This window comes from Ahaetulla prasina, chromosome 1 (genome assembly GCF_028640845.1).
Source record: "Ahaetulla prasina isolate Xishuangbanna chromosome 1, ASM2864084v1, whole genome shotgun sequence".
Taxonomy (NCBI): Eukaryota; Metazoa; Chordata; class Lepidosauria; order Squamata; family Colubridae; genus Ahaetulla; species Ahaetulla prasina.
The window spans coordinates 25,542,152-25,565,565 of NC_080539.1; the positions used below are offsets into that span (position 1 = coordinate 25,542,152).

At 39.3% G+C, this 23,414-nt stretch overlaps 1 long non-coding RNA gene across 1 annotated transcript; it reads right to left on the minus strand.

Annotated features, from left to right (window-relative positions):
* Positions 1 to 254: 254 nt before the first annotated feature.
* On the minus strand, positions 255 to 16,168 carry LOC131189857 (uncharacterized). Its single transcript, XR_009153138.1, has 3 exons — positions 16,002 to 16,168; positions 14,920 to 15,052; positions 255 to 454 (listed from the first exon to the last, which is right to left on the minus strand). It is a non-coding gene; the product is annotated as an uncharacterized LOC131189857 (long non-coding RNA).
* Positions 16,169 to 23,414: the final 7,246 nt, after the last annotated feature.

Here is a 23,414-nt window from a genome sequence, read left to right on the forward strand (position 1 = left end):
ATAGTTTGACAGTGTTGAGGGAATTATTTGTTTAGCAGAGTGATGGCGTTTGGGAAAAAACTGTCCTTGTGTCTAGTTGTTCTGATGTGCAGTGCTCTATAGCGTCGTTTTGAGGGTAGAAATTGAAACAGTTTATGTCCAGGATGCGAGGGGTCTGTAAATATTTTCACGGCCCTCTTCTTGATTTGTGCAGTATACAGGTCCTCAATGGAAGGCAGGTTGGTAGCAATTGTTTTTTCTGCAGTTCTAATTATCCTCTGAAGTCTGTGTCTGTCTTGTTGGGTTGCAGAACCAAACCAGACAGAGAGGTGCAGATGGCAGACTCAATAATTCCTCTGTAGAACTGAATCAGCAGCTCCTTGGGCAGTTTGAGCTTTCTGAGTTGGTGCAGAAAGAACATTCTTTGTTGTGCTTTTTTGATGACGTTTTTGATGTTAGCTGTCCATTTTAGATCCTGCAATATGAATAGGACAGAAAGGCAAACTGTACTGTAAGATTAAGATAGATTTAGAAAAGAAAGAAAGAAGTCATTTCCCCCTCCAAATCCCAAGCTTGCCCACAATTGGGCTGCAACTCCAGTCACTCTACTTGGTAGCTCCATCCCTGCAGAAATGTTAAGTGCAGAGGTCTTGAAATCTGAAAGTTTGCCCACTGGTGCCATGGATGATGATGATTTATGTGTCATCCAATTCCCTATGATTCTGGGAGATTTACAAATTATTAAATGCATTTAAAAACAAAACTCCCCCTTTCCAATCTTATGTAGGCCCCAACACTACAATATCAGTCTCTATGTAACTGCAGCTCTGCCTCTATGGAGAATCATCCAGGTCATGGTTGTCCCAAAGATGCTTTTTCAAGAGGCAATTGTACTTTCTGGTTTTTCTTTGAAAACTTTTTGCTTCAGCTTTGAAGAAGAGCTGAAGAGCTGAGGAAGCTTCTTGGATGAGAAGCAAAATGTCTTCAAAGAAAAATCAGAAAGCCCAGTTGCCTCTTGAAAAAGCACCTTTGAGTCTACACAGTATCAGCCTTTTGGAAGTCTCTAAAAACATTGATTGGCCATCACGCTTAGGGATCTGGTTGGAGTGTAAACCCTGCTTATTGATTGTAATGAATCTTATGAATGGTTTGTCCTCAGCTGCTGATTATGTTTGTGTGTTTCAACATGATTTTAATGTATTTTAGTATGTATTTTATGCTGTTGGTTTACATTTGTGTATTGTTCTTTAAATTCAAAAACTGTTTCGGAGCTTCCCAGAGTCACAATGTGAGACAGGCCGCTATCTAAATTTAATGTATGAATGAATAAAATGAAACAATACAAAACAAAAGCAACAAAGGTGGTTGAGAAAACAAATCTCCTCAGAAACACCTATATGAATTGGGTGGCCTATAAAGGTAAAGGTTCCCCTCGCACATATGTGCTAGTTGTTCCCGACTCTAGGGGACAGTGCTCATTTCTGTTTCAATGCTGAAGAGTCAATGCTGTCCAAAGACAACTCCGTGGTTATGTGGCCGGCATGACTCAACACCAAAGGTGCACGGAATGCTGTTACCATCCCACCAAAGGTGGTCCCTATTTTTCTACTTGCATTTTTTTATGTGCTTTTGAACTGCTAGGTTGGCAGAAGCTGGGATAAGTAACGGGAGCTCACCCCATTACACGGCACTAGAGATTCGAACCGCTGAACTGCCGACCTTTCGATTGACAAGCTCAGTGTCTTACCCACTAAGCCACCGTGTCCCTTTTCGGGTGGCCTATACATTTACTTAAATAAAAATATCCAGACAGATAGCCATATAAAATGAATGAATGAATGAATGAATGAATGAATGAATGAATGAATGAATGAATGAATGAATGAATGAATGAATCAGTTCAGTTCAGTTAGCTTTATTGATTAACCTATAGGCCATATCAAAGCACAAGGTGCAAACACATATCACCAATAAAATCTTATACAAACAATTTAAAATAAAAGTAAGGTAAAATACAATTGTTATAGGATAAAACACAATATGATTTTATACATAAATATATCAAACAGAATAAAATGACATAAAATTATATTTCGGTGTCACCCTTACAATCTAGCCCAATCAGTCCCACGTATGCAAATCTCAACCGAACCACTTTTGTTTAATTACTGTGCTGTGTTAAATGTTATTTTCAGGTTCTGGCTGCACATAAAGTAAGTTGTTTTGATATGGGGATGAATGAATGGAATGAAATAAAACAACACAAAAGAAACAAAGGTGGTAGAGAAAACAAGTCTCCTCAGAGACACATATAGGAAATTGGCAGCCTATAAATATACTAAATAAATATATCCAGATGGGAACAAAGCAAAAGAAGAAAAGGGGCATCAATCATCCTCTCAAGGATTGAGGAAAACCCGGACCTTCACGACTCTTGGAAATGCCAACCAGGTGGAGGCCATGCAGTTCTTGAGAGGAGCCTCAGTGTAGAGAGCAGTCGCAGAAAAGGCAAAGGGCTGTTTTCACCATGAAAACCACTCAACTAATTCTAGAGTAGATCACTGGAAGCCGGCTTCCTACAGAGTATTTTTACAGCTCTGATAATCTCAGAGAATATTTCAAAATCCGTGCGCTTGGCCTCTCCTGCACAGGTGTGCTGCTAAGGAACACTCGCCATTATTTCAGCTGCTCAGGCAGAAGACTGTGCAAGAAAAGAAAAAGTTCACACTCTTGTCTTCCATGCGAGATAAGCTTTATGGTTGCCTGTTATATTTAAGACACAGACATCTGGTGTGTTCTGACAATTTTCAGCCTGAAATCTGGAAGGAGTGATCCCTGACATAGGGAAGACTGGAAGAAACATTCTGTGAAGACAGAGAGAGAGGGTTGCCATTCATGGGTGACAATATTATATTTGGCTTTCTCCCTGGCTAGATTTACCCAGTATCTCAGGGAAGGCTAAAATGTACTTTGAACACCCAGCCAGTGTCTTAGCATATAGAATGTCCCAGATATTATGTTCAAATGTAATTAAGTTTAATTGAGAGAATAAGGATATATTATGGGAACGTCGTAATTTCTGTTAAGCCAGGTTTCCCTGATGAATGAATCCAAGCCTTTTAAATTCCAGGTCAAAAATTCCTCCAGCATGTGAAACCTGAACACACTCAAAACCGTAGAAATGATGGTAGACTTTACCTCTCACAATACTAGACAACACAGTATCAACAGTAGAAACCTTCCAATTTCTACTGTATCGCAAGATCTAAAATGGAGAGCTAACATCAAATATGTCATCAAAAAAGCACAACAAAGAATGTTCTTTCTGCGCCAACTCAGAAAGCTCAAACTGCCCAAGGAGCTGCTGATCCAGTTCTACAGAGGAATTATTGAGTCTATCATCTGCACTTCTATACATGTAACTGTCAGGTTTGGTTCTGCAACCCAACAAGACAGACACAGACTTCAGAGGATAATTAGAACTGCAGAAAACTGCAGAAAAACAATGGCTACAAACCTGCCTTCCATTGAGGATCTGTATACTGCACGAGTCAAAAAGAGGGCTGTGAAAATATTTACAGACCCCTCAAATCCTGGACATAAACTGTTTCAATTCCTACCCTCAAAACGACACTATAGAGCACTGCACATCAGAACAACTAGATACAAGAACAGTTTTTCCCCAAAGGCCATTACTCTGCTAAACAAATAATTCCCTCAACACTGTCAAACTATTTACTAAATCTGCACTACTATTAATTTTCTCATCGTTCCCATTACCCATCTTCTTCCACTCATGACTGTAACTTTGTTGCTTGTATCCTTATAATTTATATTGATATTGATTGTTTCCTGATTGCTTATTTATCCCCTATGACTATCATTAAGTGTTGTACCTTATGATTCTTGATGAATGTATATTTTCTTTTAAGTACACTGAGAGCATATGCACCAAAACAAATTCCTTGTGTGTCCAGTCACACTTGGCCAATAAAAAATTCTATTCTATTCTATTCTGAAATCTAGGAATAGAATTCTGGGAGAATGGTAAATTGGTAAAAGAACATGAGAAGAACTTCATAAGAGCGAGGAAATAGTTTTGGATAGTGAGATGGGCAGCATATAAATGTAATAAATATAAATAATAAATAAATGCTTAAAATTTAGAAACAGTAAATACCATCCTGACGTTTCCAACAATCCTTGAAAAATTGCCCAAGTTTTCTCCCATCTCTTTTACCTTTCTGCTTTCAAGGAGACATGTAAAAATGAGGGTGGGAACTGGAATTTTTGTTGTCAACTTGACTGAATTTAAAATCCTCTATGGCTTTGGAAATAAATGATCTTGCCCTCATTCAGTTTCTTAAAACCATCCCATTTCTAACTAATTTTGAGATTTCAATTTTTGTTTTAAAAATGACTGCATCTCCAACGATCCATCTGTTAAACTACTGAAGTTCGCAGATGACACAACAGTGATTGGTCTCATTCGAGACAATGACGAATCCACATATAGACGTGAGGTCAAACAACTAGCCTTGTGGTGCGACTATAACAATCTGGAACTGAACACACTCAAAACTGTAGAAATGGTGGTAGACTTTAGGAGAAACCCTTCCATACTTCCACCTCTCACAATGCTTGACAACCCAGTATCAACAGTAGAAACCTTCAAATTTCTAGGTTCTATCATATCACGAGATCTAAAATGGACAGCGAACATCAAAAACATCATCAAAAAAGGACAACAAAGAATGTTCTTTCTGCGCCAACTCAGAAAGCTCAAACTGCCCAAGGAGCTACTGATCCAGTTCTACAGAGGAATTATTGAGTCTGTCATTTGCATCTCTATAACTGTCTGGTTCGATTCTGCAACCCAACAAGAAAGACACAGACTTCAGTTCAATTAGAACTGCAGAAAAAATAATTGCTACCAACCTGCCTTCCATTGAAGACCTGTATACTGCACGAATCAAGAAGGGGGCTGTGAAAATATTTACAGATCCCTCACATCCTGGACATAAACTGTTTCAACTCTTACCATCAAAACAACGCTATAGAGCATTGCACACCAGAACAACTAGATACAAGAACAGTTTTTCCCCAAAGGCCATTACTCTTCTAAACAAATAATTCCCTCAACAATGCCAAACTATTTACTAAATCTACACTACTATTAATCTTCTCATCATTTTCATCACCAACCTCTTTCCACTTATGACTGTATGACTGTAATTTTTTGTTGCTATCATTAAGGGTTAAATTGCAACCTATGACCATCATTTGTGTTGTAAATATTGTACCTTTGATGAAGGTTTTTTTTTCTTTTCTTTTATGTACACTGAGAGCATATGCACCAAAACAAATTCCTTGTGTGTCCAATCACACTTGGCCAATAAAATTCTATTCTATTCTATTCTATTCTATTCTATTCTATTCTATTCTATTCTATTCTATTCTAAAATAGTCACTATAGAGCTTTGGGTGGTATGTAAAAGATAAAACAGCCACCTCTTGCAAACGTAAATGCAATAATCAAATGAACAATGATAAAACTCTAATTGAAAACAGAAGATTATTATGTATCCTATTCTATCTACTTTAAAACAAAATGTCTTCTGGTGGGAAAAAATTCTTACTTCCCAGAAAGGTTACCTCAAGCAGAGAACGTGAAAGAAAACCATATCTTCCTGGCTTCTGCTCCCTTAATTTCATGGTTGTGGGAACTCTCCCTCCATTCTTCCTCCACTCCTTTCTCTCCATATCAATTAATATCCACATTTTTTTAAATATAATATTCCATTCATATATTGTTTTCACTAATATATATAATATACTGTATGTCCCTGGATGTTGCCTTTAATAGCTGTATTATGTAAACATTTTTAATGAACTGAAACACAAATCAGAACATTCCAAAAAGTGTAATATCAAAGAACAATAAAGATTCAATTCACTTCTTATATAAAAAGGATTTTTTAAAAAATAGGGGTGAAATAGCGAATAACACAGTAAAAGTATGAAACAAACACATTTTTGTGCCATCTGACATATCCAATGAAGAATTGAACTTCAGGAAAGAGAGAAAAAAAACAATAACCAAATTTGTTTCTGAAGTTATAAACAGTAGAAATTGGAAAGTAGTCGTGTTTATACTGTTTTCTGGCCAAATTTAGCTATCTATTGTCTTGATATTATTTTGTTCACTGTCTGAATCCTAATTGGTAAAGATTGGTCATATAACTGTCCCAGAAAGAATCAGATCCAATTTTTCAAAAAATTGCTATTGCAGCATCAAAAAAGTGTAAAAAAAATGTTGAAAATGGGAAGACATATATTGCCAGCATTAGATGCATTTTGAGTGTTATGTTGGCCCTCAGGGTTGAATATTTCACTGTTTCATGTTATTGAATGTTGTGCCATTTAAGTGTGAAGTTATCAGTATCCAATAAACTGATCCCTCCTCCTTATAGGGTTGATGATAATTTGCCATGGCCAACTCACTATGGCCAACTCACAGCCAACATTTGACATGGCCAACTTGGCACAACCAACAGCCATGGGACAACTAGCCATGGCCAAATTGCCACAGGACAACTCACTGCAGGACAAGATTTAATATAATATAATATAATATAATATAATATAATATAATATAATATAATATAATATAATATAATATAATATAATATAATATAATATAATATAATAAATATAATATCTGCTACAATGTCCTTCCTGTCAAAGACTACTTCAGCTTCAACCACAACAATACACGAGCACACAATAGATTTAAACTTAAAGTGAACTGCTCCAATCTTGATTGTAGAAAATATGACTTCAGTAACAGAGTTGTTAATGCCTGGAATGCACTACCTGACTCCGTGGTCTCATCCCAAAATCCCCAAAGCTTTAACCAAACACTGTCTACTGTTGACCTCACCCCATTCCTAAGAGGTCTGTAAGAGGCGTGCATAAGAGCACCAGCGTGCCTACCGTTCCTGTCCTAATGTTCCCTTCAGTTGTATCCAATTCGTATGGTTATTTCATGCTTATACGTATATATATTGTTGTGTTTGACAAAATAAATAAATTAAATAAATAAATAAATAAATATCAAAGAAATGGTGGAATAGAGTCATTAAAGAAAGGATGCAAAAGAAGGGGCAAAATGAAACGTGAATGACAAAAATTAAAATAATATTTTATTTATTTTAAATAATAAAATTGAATTGTTAAATTGTCACGCAGTGAGTTGTTCCATTCCGTCATTATATGTTTGCAAATTTCATTGGCATTAGAGTACTGTTGACTTGGGGCAGTGTGGAAAAAGAGCACTGGGAATAGGCACAAAATTAGGATGTGGCTGACATAACAAAGAAATAATTGCAATGAATGAAAGATGAGAATGAGTGTGTTCTAGCATAGAAAAAGGAGCAGAGATTAATGGCATCTAATATTTGAATCTTGCAGTTGAGCAAATTATCTTATGGTGTTGTGATTAAGGTCAATGGGCAGACCTTGAATTAAATCAACATTTAATGGCAAAGAATGAGATACATGTGACACCAACACATTTTAAAAATACAATGATATCAATTATTTTTGTGTTTTTAATACCATCTACATTTGTTTCTGCTTCTATTCAAAGTTTGCGGCTCTGGAGTTAACGCTCTAAAGCAGTATCTCTTAAAATATGCTCTGTAGAACACCAGAGTTCCGTCAACAATTTGCAACAGTACTATAAACTTTTGTAATAATAATTCAGTGTTACACATTTAGTCCTACTTCATATGGAAGCCACTGTTAAAGAGAGGTTCTCCCTATACTATGGGGGCAGAAACATCCCCAGTATTTCCACATCCAATTTCTAAAGTGTAGATTTGGAGCGCCACTCCAATTTGGCTATTTCAATATAAGACTGCCCAGGGCCCACTCTGCTTGTTCCTGCTGCTGTTCCTTATGTCTCCTTCAGCTGGTGGCCCATAATAGAGGAACAGCAAGAAGTTACAAATCTCAGCTGCCTATACTCCTCTCTCTTCTAGCCACATGACCCAAGCATCATGTCTTCCAGATGCAGCTGTAGAAACCACTTTGAAGGACACTTCTTATGCCATTAAAAAAAAAAGAGTGCTTCGTTGTCCTATGGTTTTGAAAAGTTTGAGAAACACAGATTTAAAGCAATGGTCACCAACTGGTGGTCCGTGGACCACTGGTGGTCTGCGAGAAAATTTTGATGGTCCGCAGAAAAATTATTCACATTTGTTATATTGCACTAAATACTGTTTATCTTTTTTAAAAAATTCATATTGGTGGTCCGCGGGATTTAAAATTATGAATTTAGTGGTCCCTGAGGTCTGAAAGGTTGGTGACCCCTGATCTAAAGGGAATAAAAGATTGTTTCAGCGAAGTTTTCTTAGGTAAACATTCAGAAGGATTATAATTGGTACTGGGCAGAAGAGAAGACGAAGATCAAATGACAGTCCTGATGAGGTTCCATCAGTGTGAACCATATTGCCTCTTCCTTCTCTTCTTTTTTCTAATTTATCTCCCCTCCTTCCCCAGATTTTAGGCACTCTGACTTTATCTGATGGACTACAACACTCCCACTAGAAAAAGTGCAGAGGAGAGCACCCAGGATGATTAGGGGACTGGAGACTAAAACATATGAAGAATTGAATAGAACTGGGCATAGCTAGTCTAGTGAAGAGAAGGACCAGGGGACACATGATAGCAGTTTTTTATTTTTATTTATTTATTTATTTTGTCACACAGTAAATATAAGCAAAAGCATGAAATAACTACAATATATAAGCATATATATAAGCATTAGTATGTAATAACTATATTAATTGGATATAATGAAAGGAAACAATAGGACAGGAATAGTAGGCACACTTGTGCTCTTATGTACGCCCCTTACTGACCTCTTAGGAATGGAATGGTGATATTCAAGCTAGAAATGAGGAGAAACTTTCTGACAGTAAGAACAATCAACCAATGGAAGAGCTTGCCTTTGGAAATTGTGGGAGCTTCATCACTTGAGACTTTCAAGAAAAGATTGGACTGCCGTTTGTCAGAAATGGTGTAGGGTCTCCTGCTTGAACGGGGGAGTTGGACTAGATGACCTATAAGGTCCCTTCCAACTGTTGATCTGTTAGTTCCCACTTATTATGTCAAGATAATCTTTTACTGTGCTAACTGAAAATCATAGGACTGGTTCTCCAAACACAAGCAAAGATAGTCCCAACCACATTAGGAATGGCTGTTGGACAAGTCCGAAGGGCTTTTTTCTTCTGGGGGAACCCAACTGCTCTCTAAAGATGTAGAGAGGCCTTACTATTTATAAAGCCATCCATCAATAGCGGACGAGAATATGAAGCAAGGCCTTTCCATCTGAAGCAGCTGGGAACTGAAATTCTGTTCCTTGGGATATCCACTCTGACCACCACACAGGCGAAGACATTAATTTTTATGCAAATCACTGCTCACTCCAATTGCCCTTGTCTTTTTGATTGGGCAGCTACTGTGACTTTTCATTACTGCTTCTGGGAATGAATGGCTTTAATTTGTTTTGTTTCACTATTCTAATGTTTCATAGCTGAACATCCACCACAGTGCCAGATATGAGACAAATGTGACATGTTTCCAGAGCACTGATAGGAAGCAATGGCTTTCCAGATGTGGTTATGATGTCCAAGTGTCCTATCCTTCATCCTTGGCCATGATATAGTAAATGAAAAGAGCAGAAGACCAGACAGTTTTAGAGAACTGAGCTCGACCTTTCACTGATACACCAAGGGCCAGACTCTAACAAGTAGGACCAGGACCCAGATATGGGCAGGAACAAGACAAAAAACTAAATTTGATTTTTTGTTATTTAAAATGAAATTTAAATTTACCCCATATTTGTTGTATGTTATTACAAGTAGTTATTACCAGACACAGTCAGTCCCAAATAAACATATTTTATTAGAACAGCTGAGAATTACTTCATTCTCAGTTTAGTCCAAATTAAGTCCAAAATAAAGCCTTTCATAAAAAGTCATTTGGTGTTATCACAAATCTTTGTCTTCTTTGGCACCCTGCCAAAGGCTTTTCTTGGCAAGAACCCCACTACGAAACAGGAGACAAGAAACAATTGTAGCAACGCCGCTTTCCTACAAAGAACCCAAGAGCCGTTGCTGCTCTTTAAAGCCTTATGGGAGGGGCCAATCATCTCCTGGCCTTAGTCCTGAGTCATCCTTTTTTGCTTTAGCTGCTCTTGCCTTCTGGCAGCTCTTTGCATGTGTGCACTAGGAACAGGCTCCTCCTGTTCCTCTGCCTCTCTGCTGTCTGCCTCTGGAGGCTCAGGAGTCCGTATATCACTCCCAGATGGCCTCCGATGCAGAGCCCTCATCCAGGCCTCATCCAGGCCTTCCCCTGACTCCAGGACTGACCCAATGTCCTCCCCAGCCTCCTCATTGTCTGACTCTGCTGCCAGCTGCGCAGGCTGCTGGCAGACCACAACAATATTATTTCCCATGTGCTGAATAATTCTGACAAGCATTCTGGGCTGAACTTACAACAATGGTCTCCTTCGAATTTTCTCTGCTTCTCCATACTACGCCATAGGCTGATACAAAGCCCTGGAAGAGTTATCACACAAGGACTTACCTCCCTTGCCTGAACTGGTGTTCTTGCCTTTCATGAAGGTATCTTTTTGGAGATCACTGCTTTCAAAGGCAGCCAAAGGGCTCTACCCACTCACTAGCCATAGCACTGAATCAAAGGCAGAGCCTGAGAGAGAATTCTACTTTCCTCCTCCTCAATAGGATGGTTGTAATTACCCAGCTGGAGCTTTTCTAGAGAGCAACAGACAAGGGAGGTAGAACAGCCCTGTTGAAGTGGGCGGCCACGTTCTGGTAATTGTGGGTGATCAAGGCCTTTTAGCAGGGTCATAAATCAATGGCAACTGCAGAGACAATGGGAGGCAGCATTGATTTTTCCGTTTGCCAGCTTTGGGACTAGAGAGGCACTTTAGAGATTGCCTTCTGCAGAATGGGATGCGAACCTGGCTTGTGGCAGGGGGACACAAAAGCCCATTTCTAGTGCAGCTCCAAAAGGATGCAGTGAACACACAAGCGGGCATGTGCTTAAACTTTTACCAGCACAAAATTTATGGCTCGGCAACTCAATATAATCTTGGAATAACAGAAATTGGGGTGGGCTATGTAACTTCATTTGAGCCCCGATTTAATCTTATAGATTGTTTTCCTGCAGGGGTCAGGCTAGGTCAAGCAGTTTAGATTGTAAACCAATTCCCCTTCTCCTCTTTTTATTTAAGAACAATTATAAGCCCCCCCATAGGAGGCCAGCAATGGCTCTCAGAGTGACCCTTGACATAATTTTATAAGCCCTCTGCAAAAGATTAATTCAGGCCCCTTGTAAACGCTCAATGTCCTTTTTCTGCAGCCTGCTGCTCAGGGAGAGAGAAAAGGAGAAGCCAGTGAAAGGGTAAAGGAAACAGAGGGTCAAAAAGAAAGATGGGGAGGGGATTCAGAAAGAAAAGTATTGGCTTCTACCATCTGGCTTCTATCAGCTCTACCCAGCATGGGATCTTCAATAGATTCTTTTTTGACAGAAAAAGAAAAACTACCCCTCTGTTTTTAAGGTACAGTAATCTGTTCTGCACTAGCCGTATGGTGGCCCACTAAGGAATCAAGAGCCTTCTTCACATCTAGCTGCATGGATGACCATCATCTGAAATCCTTTGAAAAAGGAGACTGGATACATTCAAAGAAAACCAAGTTATCAATGTCTATTGGGCTATAGACCAGAAGAGCTCCTAGTCATAATATTCTTGCATTCTGTTAACATTTTTTTTTCTCTCTTAGCAATCAATCTGGATAATGAGTACTTGGTCAAACCAAGTAAAACTGATTTTGAATAAGAAACAAGATAAAAAATAAACCATTATTGGTTTCTTGACAGAGGACCTCCAGAAGTGACTGAACTACAGCTTCTAGCAGCCATCACCAACAGTTATTTTGCTGAAATTGCAATCCAGCAATAACCAGAGGACAATTGGCTGTTAAATAGGTAAAGTATTAGCCAAGTGGATTTCTCTTACAACCATTTTTCGACTTTTGATTTTCAGAATTAAAGCACATTCCCTGAATCTCATCCAGATGTTTTTCTCCTCCTCCTCCTCCTCTTCCTCCTCCATTGCTTACTCCAGACAACTGCTTCCACCCTCCATAATTTCTTAAAGATTTCAAAAAAAATTTTTTTTTAAACTTATGGGTTTTTTTAATGGGTTTTATTCTAAATTTTTAACCGTGGCCAATTCAATAAGTTTTTTAATTATATTTTAATCGTATGTATATTGTATTATTTTGTATTTTTACCAGGCTGTGAACCGCCCTGAGTCCTTCGGGAGAAGGGCGGTATAAAAATTTAAATAATAAATAAATAAATAAATAAATAAAAATTAGAAGTGATGAAAATTACTATTCACGTTAGAAATGCATCATTTACATTAACTTGGATAATGTTCACTTGCTTTTTATCCAAGGTTGTTCTGAAGTTATGATGAATCCCAGGGAAATATGAGAGGTCCTGGCTACTTTTCTTTGGTCCATACTAATAAATTTCATCTAATCTCACTGCAACAAAGCAATATATTAAGTAGTCCTAAAGAGAAGTAATAGGAAGAGACAGATGTAAGCTGTTATCACCTCAGGTGTTATTTGGAGTTATGAAACTTCAACAGTGAGGCCTGGTTTGGGTACTATAAAGCTTCAAACCCTTTGGAGTCATAATAAATATATCATTAAGCCTACGCAGAGCTCCATATCATTAATGGAGCAAGGTTGAGGTCTCTGAAGTGACAAACTGCTGCTGATTACCTTTAAGGTAAAGGTAAAGGTTCCCCTCACATATATGTGCTAGTTGTTGCTGACTCTAGGGGGCGGTGCTCATCTCCATTTCAAAGTCAAAGAGCCAGCGCTGTCCAAAGACCTCTCCGTGGTCATGTGGTCAGGTTGGCAGAAGTTGGGACAAGTAACGGGAGCTCATCCCATTACGCAGTACTAGGGATTCGAACCGCTGAACTGCTGACCATTCAATCGACAAGATCATGAGATCTTCAGAGATGTTTGCAAATGTATAAGCTTTCTCAAGGCCTATGTTTCAAGTTCCACCTTGAGTCTCATGCCCAATGGAGAGGAAGGGTAAAAGTTGGACAGTACTGTGGAAAATCATTTTAATTTTAATGTTCAATAACTTTTCTATGGTGCTGGTAAAATTATTGTCATTCATGCCTCCCTCCCTCCAGATGTAAACTTCAGCTATCTGGAGATAATGGAGGAGCAGAACCCAATAGATCTGACCAAAGAGTATCAGGTTGGGTGATGCTGCTGTAGAATTAGAATTTTATCCCAAAGGTACTTTTTCAAGAGGCAACTGGACTTTCTGGTTTTTCATTGAAGACATTTCGCTTCTCATTCAAGAAGCTTCTTCAGCTCTGAAGAAGCTTCTTGGATGAGAAGTGAAATGTCTTCAAAGAAAAACCAGAAAATCCAGTTGCCTCTTGAAAAAGCACCTTTGGGACAACCATGGCCTGAAGGACTGATTATCTCCATAGACAATTTGAATTATGCATTTACCTTTGAATATGAATTCAAAGGTAAATGCATTCAAAGGTTATGTTATTAATAATGAATTATAGTTTATTGTAACAAGGGGGAAAGAATGTAAACTTTGACTACATATAATCATTCCTTTGTACACTAGAGAATCAATTACCAAATAGCTGAAAGTCCTTGTGCAGGTATGACACACAGGAGTGTCCACAGGAAAATTGAAAAATTAGCATGGCAACCACAAACTGCATTATTAAAACTGACTTCTTTTTTTACATGCATTGCATATGCAATACAAATTAAAGGAGGTGAAGCTTCAATTGCGCCTTGTCATCTTGACTTTTTTTTACCCCTGTCCCATGGAGGCTCCAAATGGCAAAGTCCATCATCCACCCAGTCAAAATGGCCAGTCTTCCAGGACAGGGAGAGATAAGCCTGCATGCACCCAAACATCATTTTCAAATTCAAATTCAGAATAGAGCTGGAAGGGACCTTGGAGGTCTTCTAGCCCAACCCCCTGCTCAAGTAGGAGACCCTATACCATTTCAGGCTGTCCAGTCTCTTCTTAAAAGCCTCCAGTGAAGGAGCGCCCACAACTTCTCGAGGTAAGCTGTTCCATTGGTTAATTGTTCTCATTGGTAGGAAGTTTCTCCTTAATTCCAGTTCGCTTCTCTCCTTGGTTAGTTTCCATCCATTGTTCCTTGTCTTGCCTTCAGATGCTTTGGAAAATAGGTTGACCCCTCAAATACTGGAATACTGCTATCAAGTCACCCGTAACCCTTCTTAGAATAGAATAGAATAGAATAGAATAGAATAGAATAGAATAGAATAGAATAGAATAGAATAGAATAGAATAGAATAGATTTTTTTATTGGACACACAAGGAATTTATCTTGGTGCATATGCTCTCAGTGTACATAAAAGAAAAGATACATTCATCAAGAATCATAAGGTACAACACTTAATGATAGTCCTAGGGTACAAATAAGCAATCAGGAAACAATATCAATATAAATCGTAAGCAACAAAGTTAGAGTCATACCGTCCTAAGTGGAAGGAGATGGGTGATGGGAACGATAAGAAGATTAATAGTAGTGCAGATTTAGTCAATAGTTTGACAGTGTTGAGGGAATTATTTATTTAGCAGAGTGATGGCGTTTGGGGAAAAACTGTTCTTGTGTCTAGTTGTTCTGGTGTGCAGTGCTCTATAGCGTTGTTTTGAGGTTAGGAGTTGAAACAGTTTATGTCTTCTTTTCTTTAGACCAGTCATACTCAAATCCTGCAACTGTTCTTCATATGTTTTAGTCATACTTACCCACATTCAGTCATATTTTCTCATCTAAAATATTCATATTTTTCCATCATATTTCTTTCTTGCAATGTTCGAAAGCTCTGAATGGGTCAGAAGTTCTGTTCTCAGGTAGGCAAATAGACCGAGGTTTTAGCACCTGCATGACATAAGGAAATGAGTAAATGGAGGGATTAAATGCATGCAGATTGCAAGCACTTTCCAGCTTGAGGTATGCTTCTTCAAAAATACTTTTAACTGGTACTTATTTCTTCTGCAATATAACTGCCAGTGAGAACTTAATTCATTACCATTTCAACAGCATGAAGGTTCTGTAAATTTAGAGTTCAATTTAATTCTTTCCTTGGGGGGGAAAAAATCTCTTTGCTTGCTCACACTCTCTAATTGCTACACTGAGAGGTATAGGGACAAAAGCCTGCAAAAATGGAATAAGAGAACTGAGAGAAAGCAGAGCAATATTTTCCCTTCATTCCTTCATTGCTCTGGCAATCATTTCTAATTATTCACTAGCAACAAAAAAGCACTTTGCACATGCTCAAAACAGCAAGGGTCTCTTAATTATTTCTCTTATAGGTTGGTTTTTTAAAAATTAATTGTGAGCAAATTTCCATCCAGTTGATAGCAATTCTGAATATCATTAAACTCTGGTGGTTTTTTCCTTTTTCTTCTTTCATTTCAGAGGGGAGGGAAAGAAGGTTCTGAATTGGTGTTCCCTTAAAAAAAAACAAAAGTATACTGTGTGTGTGTGTGTGTGTGTGTGTGTATAAAACCCATTTCAGTAGCACCTCCTGGGAACCGTGCATTGAGATGGAGACGTGGTCTCTCTCTCTCTCTCTCTCTCTCTCTTTTTTTTTTTTTGTACAGCAACAGGCAAATTGGAAATTCTATTACTAACATGTTTTCAGAGCAAAAAAAACCCAGACCCCAAATAAGAAAGCGAAGAAAGCAACATGTGGAAGCAACAAGTTGAGAAAATTGATACAGAGAGAAAAAATTATTCACCAGAAAGAAATTACTTGGCAAGAGGTCTACCCGTGGAGGTCCTATCAACTATTAGCATTAAAAAACGGCTCTACATCTACGCTTACCAAGGCAGCTGTGACTTGGAATGCATCAGCTTTCAAACGATTCCATGTACTGAATTTCATTTCACATTTTCAGTTGTGCTGATGACTTTCTCAGGAAAACAATGTTCTCTCCAGAATATACCCCAGCAGTGCTATCTGAGGAGAGAGAGTCACGTCTCCTATCAAGAGGCGAGTACAACATTTGCAGTTTCCCAGGCCAAGCCAGGATGGGATCAGTTTTATATAGTTAGTTGTCAAATTTATGTAGCTGCCCATCTGCCAAACAAGTGACTCTCGGTGGCACACGACAAGGCTAAAAAACAGTTAATTTACTCAATAGTAAAGCAAAACTGGTTTTTATTATTATAAAATTAAAGCTGTAAAAGGCAAAACTAAAAAAGGAATAGTACGCGATGTTAATAATAAGGGAGCAGCCTCCTATTTCTTTAGGGGACGCGGTGGCTCAGGGGCTAGGACGTTGAGCTTGTCGATCGAAAGGTCGGCAGCTCAGCGGATCGAATCCCTAGTGCTGCCGTGTAATGGGGTGAGCTCCCATTACTTGTCCCAGCTTCTGCCAACCTAGCAGTTTCGAAAGCATGTAAAAATGCAAGTAGAAAAAATAGGGACCATCTTTGGGGGGAAGGTAACAGCGTTCTGTGTGCCTTTGGCATTGAGTCATGCCGGCCACATGACCACAGAGACGTCTTCGGACAGCGCTGGCTCTTTGGCTTTGAAACGGAGATGAGCACCGCCCCCTAGAGTTGACAACGATTAGCACGTATGTGCGAGGGGAACCTTTACCTTTTTACCTCCTATTTCTTGGGTGAAAATCAGCCTGCAACATAAAAAGAATTTCACTGAGGAAGGATCCTGGCCCAGAGGTCCAAGGTCCTCTTTGGTAGCATGAGAAGAAGAATTTCTAAATGTTGGAGAACAAGTTAGCCTCATTTTAAAGTATGCGAAGTATAATGTGTGTTTCAATTTGGAGAGGAGCCAGCCTGCCCCGCACACATACCCCATCAAATCTACAGCGAACAGTACTGGAGTCTAAAGATTATACACACAGTTCTCAACTTATGACCACAGTTGATACTACAATTTCCATTGCTAAGCAAAGTCTTGTTAAGTAAGTCACACATGATTTTACAATCTTTTAATTATTGCTATTGCTATTGCTATTAAAAGTAAACAAGTAAAATAGGAGCTCAGTAGCTTGACCTCTCCCCAACTTTTCTTAGCAGCTGGTTCACCCTTTCCCTTTTTCTAATTTTTACTAGTGACATAACCCATTAAATCCTTGCAGACCAGTTTTTTTTGTGCTTTAATCTTTCTAACTTTCTGTAGATATTAGCAACTTTCTAGTGTATCTCCTTAGTGATTATACTCATCTTCTATTTATTATACATCTTCCTTTTAATTCCTTTAATTGAAAGCTCCTTGTGCCTCCAAAATCTATTTCTATCCTATCCTATTGCCCATTTTTCCTCCATTGGAATGGTATGCGATAATAGTTCATCATATTTTGTAGAAGTCCCCAATTCTCTTGCACTCTTTGACCTCAGGACTTCTATGTGTCTGAAGCTCACCTAGAACTTTTCTATGCTTCAAGAAACTGGCTCTTCTCAAATCTAGTGAATAACCTCCTCCTCCTCCACCTCCTGAATCTGTACAAGAACTGGAATGGATTTGCCCGATTCATTTCTTCCTCATGTTTGTAATTCAATAAATTAATGAATGAAGAAACAAACCTTACCAAATATGCCTGCTCATTCGGGGGAAATGCACAGAAACACAATTTAGCTTTGGAACCGCTGACTGGAAAAGGCATCTATTGGGGAAAGAACACATTTGCGAGGGAAGATGTATACAAATACGGGCATGGTTTTGCCCATTTGGGGGAAATTGAGGAATAGATGACAGTGGATTTATCCAAGTCCCTCCCACCCCGCCTCAGATATCAAGTTCTGGCAGCTTCACTGATTTATTCAGAAATGTCATTCTGATCATGAAAAAGGCCACAGTACTTCCAGTGCTTTGAACAATCTTTGTATTAGGATAGAGTTTATTTTATCCACAGCCGGGGGAAGAAGAAGAAGAAGAAAAAAGAAAGATACCTCAGATTCTCAAATTCAAGCAGCATTTTTATATATATCTTGAGAAATGTAATGACATGAACATGGAAACCATGGTGACCGACGGCTAAGGAAACCATTTTTCCTAACTTTCCCTGGGCACCTGCTGTCTATTCCCTCCCCCCTCAACCCTTCCATAAGGCACAAATGTTATTATTGGTTTCCCACTTATATAGGCTTGGAATATCACAAGGACTGTAAATAGCATCAATCTAGAATCTCAATGTGGCAAAAGACAACAGAAGAAAAAGTGTTAAGATGACAACTCTGGACGGGTTGTTCTTATCTTCAGTTTCTTATTGTACATTTCTATATATTGCTTAACACCAAATGAACTTTACTGAGTTTGGCTCACTTAATCCAGCACTCTCCAGCCATCTTGAGATGGCAACTCCTAGAATTCCTAGCCAGCAAAGCCAGGGGTCAGGAAATTCTGGGAGATGGAGTCCAAATACCTCTGGAGAGCCTCAGTGAAGCTTTGCCTAATTCATGGAGACTATTGGTTTAGCCTCATGCTGTGCTGTTGATATTCAGAAAGGGTAAATGGTTGCCAAATTCTCTCTGAAGCTGGCCTGGAATTACCCTGAGGGAGGTCAACCTTAATGGATAGCTATCCTGGCCCTCTAGTTTCCTCACAATTGTTTCTGGATATAGTCAGACATTAAAAAGGTGTGTTGGGTGTATGTTATGCCACATTTGGAATGTATAAGAAATCAACATAATTACTTCTTGCTGCTCCCAAGAAAGCCCACAGCATTGCTACTGGTGGAGAAAGCGTCCTCTAGAGCTATGATGGCGAACCTATGGCACACGTGCCAGAGGTGGCACACAGAGCCCTCTGTGTGGACATGCGTGCCATTGCCGGCTGCTCTTCCAGGTTCCATCACACACATGCACGCCAGACAGCTGCTCTCTTCTGGGTTCCGGTGTTCCAGCGCGCACTCCAGTTTCGGCACTCAGTGCCGAAAAGGTTAACCATCACTTCTCTACAGTGTTTAGTGTTTTCTAGCTATATTCTACCTAGCTAATCCCCATTCCTTCTGCAGGCTTAACTGCCTCTTATCTAACAGTTGTTTAGTCTGTAGCTCTTCTTCCTATGTCCCAAGGTCATTTGTACATACCATTACACGATCCTGGTCTTTTGAATTAATAAGTTTTACATTCTATGTATTATAACAATGTCTCTATTTGTCAGAACAAAAGCTTCGATTTTTGAAAGGATTTGGGAAAAAGAGGAGAATCCCTTGTTGTTAAATACCTCAGGGCACACCCAGTTTAACGGATATTCTTCCTCCAAGGTAGATTGAGAAAATATACTTTCAAGATTTTCTTAACGAAAACTTACAATAACAGTTAGTATTTCTGGTTGCCCTTCTTGTCTGGATGGTAATCCTAAGGCTGGCAAGTAATACTTAGCCTCTGAAGACTGTGCTTCCTGATCTGAAACAAAGACACAAATGCATGATTTTGTAAGAAATGCTACATCAGCCAAGAATGTCTGGAGATAAGTGGAGTCAGTTGAACTCCCTCCACCTAAGATGACCATAACATCTGCTTAAACAAGAGTGGGGATGTCCTCATTTGCAGTCCCTTTCTTGATTGCTTCTTCCTCCCATCCAGGCTGCCTCGCATTCAATTATGCATCTTCATTTACGTTTCCTGGATAGGATTGCCCACAGCATTCGTTAGAGAGTTGATTTGAAAAAAGGAGAAATTAACAGTGAGGCCTTTCACAGCTAAAGAAACAGCCGTTCTGACCTCTGGGTAATAAAATGTAGAGCCAACAATTTGAAAAAGGGAATTAAGGATGGAAATTAGAACATCTGACTGGAGGCAAATTAGCATACAAAAGGCCTGGATTTTTTTGGTCTGGGGGGGGAAGCTGTATCTTTTCAAGTGGATGAGGCAGTTTGCAGACTCAGATGTCAGTTTCATGTGTTATTGCTGGAAGGAAGAACTTCTTTTGGAAAGAGATGATGAGAAAGTTTTGCTTTAATTACAAGTGTGCTTGACAATAAAATTTCGCAGTGCACATTCTCTTAGCCATACAGTGCAGGCACATAATTTTCCAGCATTGTTTTCGACTAGTTCTCAATAAGACTGATAAACGAGAAGATGCTTTAGAAATACTGTATGTTCAAATCAATTTCATAGGGATGCATGATAAGCGAACGCTTCCAAAAGAGCAGAGATGACAGTCACAGTAAAAACTGATGAACCTGTGAGTTGACCAGTTCAAGGGAGATTATCCACATATGCTCTGGATCAGGGGTCTTCAACCTTGGCAACTTTAAGACTTGTGGACTTCAACTCCCAGAGTTCCTCAGCCAGCTTTCCTTTGCTGGCTGAGGAACTCTGGGAGTTGAAGTCCACAAGTCTTAAAGTTGCCAAGGTTGGAGACCCCCTACTCTGGATGGCTGTTTGTCACAAATTTTGCCTGATGCAGAAATATTAGAACCAGAAATACTGGATTCTTTAAAAAACAAAAAAATGACAATCCAAGAGAATGACTCGGTTAAGGCCTTGCTATAGGACCGTGATGGCGGACCTATGGCACGCATGTCCGAGGTGGCACGCAGAGCCATCTTTCCAGGCACGCGAGCTGTTGCCCAACTCACCTGCATCTGCTCATGCGTGCATGTCCCAGCTGGTGTTCGAGCCTCCGGTGCACATGCATGCAATTCAGGGGACCCAGGTGGTCTTTGGAGCTCTCCTGCGCATGCACGGGCATTTGCGTGAGAGCACTTGCATGAGAGTACTTGTGTGCAGCGTTCACATGTGTAGATGGCATTCGCACACATGCATTTCATGCACAAAAACAATGTGCATGTGCAGATGATGCATTTGCATGTACAGCGCACGCGGGGAGCCATGTGAAACCAGCATGCATGTGCAGATGTATGGTTGCATGCACAGTGCACAGGGGTGTGCACAAAAGCCATGTGAATGCACAGATGGTGCAGTTGCATGCGCAACACATGCGAGAGGAGCCACACGTTAGTGCGGATAGCACGCGCATGCAAAGAGCGTAACTGTTCGGCACTCAATGAGTAAAAGGTTTGCCACCACTGCTATAAGACATACAAAAGGTACTAGTCAACTTTTTGAAAACCAAAGTGGAAATACAAATGATAAACCAAGTGAACAACCTGCAATAGTGACTTTTTACTGGACTTAGAGAAGAGATGTGCTGAGAAGAGACCAAATACCATGACAACAAATGAATAAATTAAAGATCAATATAGCTTGTTGCTGCTTTCTTGTTCCTTTCTTTTTTTATTTCTATGAAGATGTTGGTTGTTTCATGTTCTTATTTAGAAGCTCCTTTTTTTAATTATGATGAAGGTGTCATCTACGTACCTGATCCATGTTTTTGGTTGTATATATGGGAGTGCTATAGTTTCTAGTTGCTGTATTAAGTCTCTGCTACAAGTCTGGAGTAAAGTAATCCTATGGGTGTTCCTCTGATGTGTTGGTATTTTGTTCATCAAACTGAAAGAGATAGGGAGACAGAGGTTGATGAGTTCCATGAATGTGGGTATTTCAATTTTAGTGTATTTGGATAGAGTATTTCTCCATATTTCTCTTCCATTGGATAGAATGAACTTCAGCAGTCACAGTTCAAACTGAAATTAGTCATTCAGCTAAAGAAGTATGAGGTTGTTCACACTCCTTTAAGGAGTATGTATTAATATATCAACAGGGCTAAAAACGGCTCCCTTTCCCCACTCAGTCCCTTTTTTTTTTTTTACATTTATATCCCGCCCTTCTCCGAAGACTCAGGGCGGCTTACAGTGTATAAGGCAATAGTCTCATTCTATTTGTATATTTTTACAAAGTCAACTTATTGCCCCCCCAACAATCTGGGTCCTCATTTTACCTACCTTATAAAGGATGGAAGGCTGAGTCAACCTTGGGCCGGGCTTGAACCTGCAGTAATTGCAGGCTGCTGTGTTCTAATAACAGGCTTCTAACAGCCTGAGCTATTACGGCCCTTACTACCCTACACTTCCCTTACCTTCTTCCTAAGTATTCTTCTCAACATCGCCCTTGTCTGTCTTGAAGGCAGAGGTATGCCTCTTTTGCTCAGGCAGCCAAGCACTATTGCCATGGAATGTGCCTTCTTAATAAAAATAATAACAGTGATTAGGGATGCCACCTGATTAATAAATAAGTCAATTCATTGTCCCTGATTGCAAAACATTGATTAAAGCTGGATTAACACTCGTAGAAGAGTAAAACCAAGGTATTAGAAAGCAAGAACTATATGATTTGGGAGGCTCTAAGAAGCCATGGCAGCTGGCACACTGGAGGAAAAGCAAGCTCTTAGCTGGGTAGAAGGAACAGGAATGCCTACATTAAGCTCACATTTGATGTGTGATTCTGGGACCAGTTCAGGGGGTTCTAAAGATCTGTGAGATTTGGGGGCATGATATATAAATTATTCCACTGCCCATGTGCCATGGTTGAATATGGCAATCTAAAGCATGCTTCTATCATTAAAGTGATTTGATGTTGTAGAACTGCAATATTGTAAGACTTTAATAAGACTGATGTCTTCTTAGATGCAGAACAATGTTTCTCAACCTTGACAACTTTAACATGTGTGGACTTCAACTCCCAGAATGCTGCAGTCATCAAACTGGGTGGGGCATTCTGGGAGTTGAAATCCACACTTCTTAAAGTTGTCAAGGTTGAGAAACATGGAGGTAAACTATTAGGGTGCAAATGAAGATATAATGCCATTTTATTAAACCTTCTCTTCCCATTGCTTGTAATATTGAGGGAATATCTCAGTCGTTTTCAGACTGGTCAGACTGGACTGCCATTCTGTCAGCAGGGCAGGTGAATTTAGTGAAAAGAAATCCGAAGTGGAGTTATTTCACATTATTCCTGTGTTCTTTGCACACCCGAGGCCAGGCAACATGGCTGCCATCCAGCCATAAGTATTAGAGTATGAGGGGGAAATGAAATATAAGTAGCATCTTATTAGCAAAGGACATCTGAGCCTCTAATTAAAATTTGCCTAATGACCCAGCTTCTTCGTCATTTTCACTATCGCAGACATTAATTTATAGTGACAGGTACTTACGCAAAGGCAAAATTAATTTCTCTTTCAGAAAAGGAAAAAAATGAAAGAGATTGTACATCCATTTTGTGCTTTACTGAGTGGAATCCTTGCAGTAGAAATGCCCTGAAAATGTAACGTTTGATGTGAGATGGTTCCCCTTGTTGAAGCCTTCATTTCTTCTGAAAGAATTTAATCCTTTAGTAATATGGTGGAGACATATTTGACGAATAG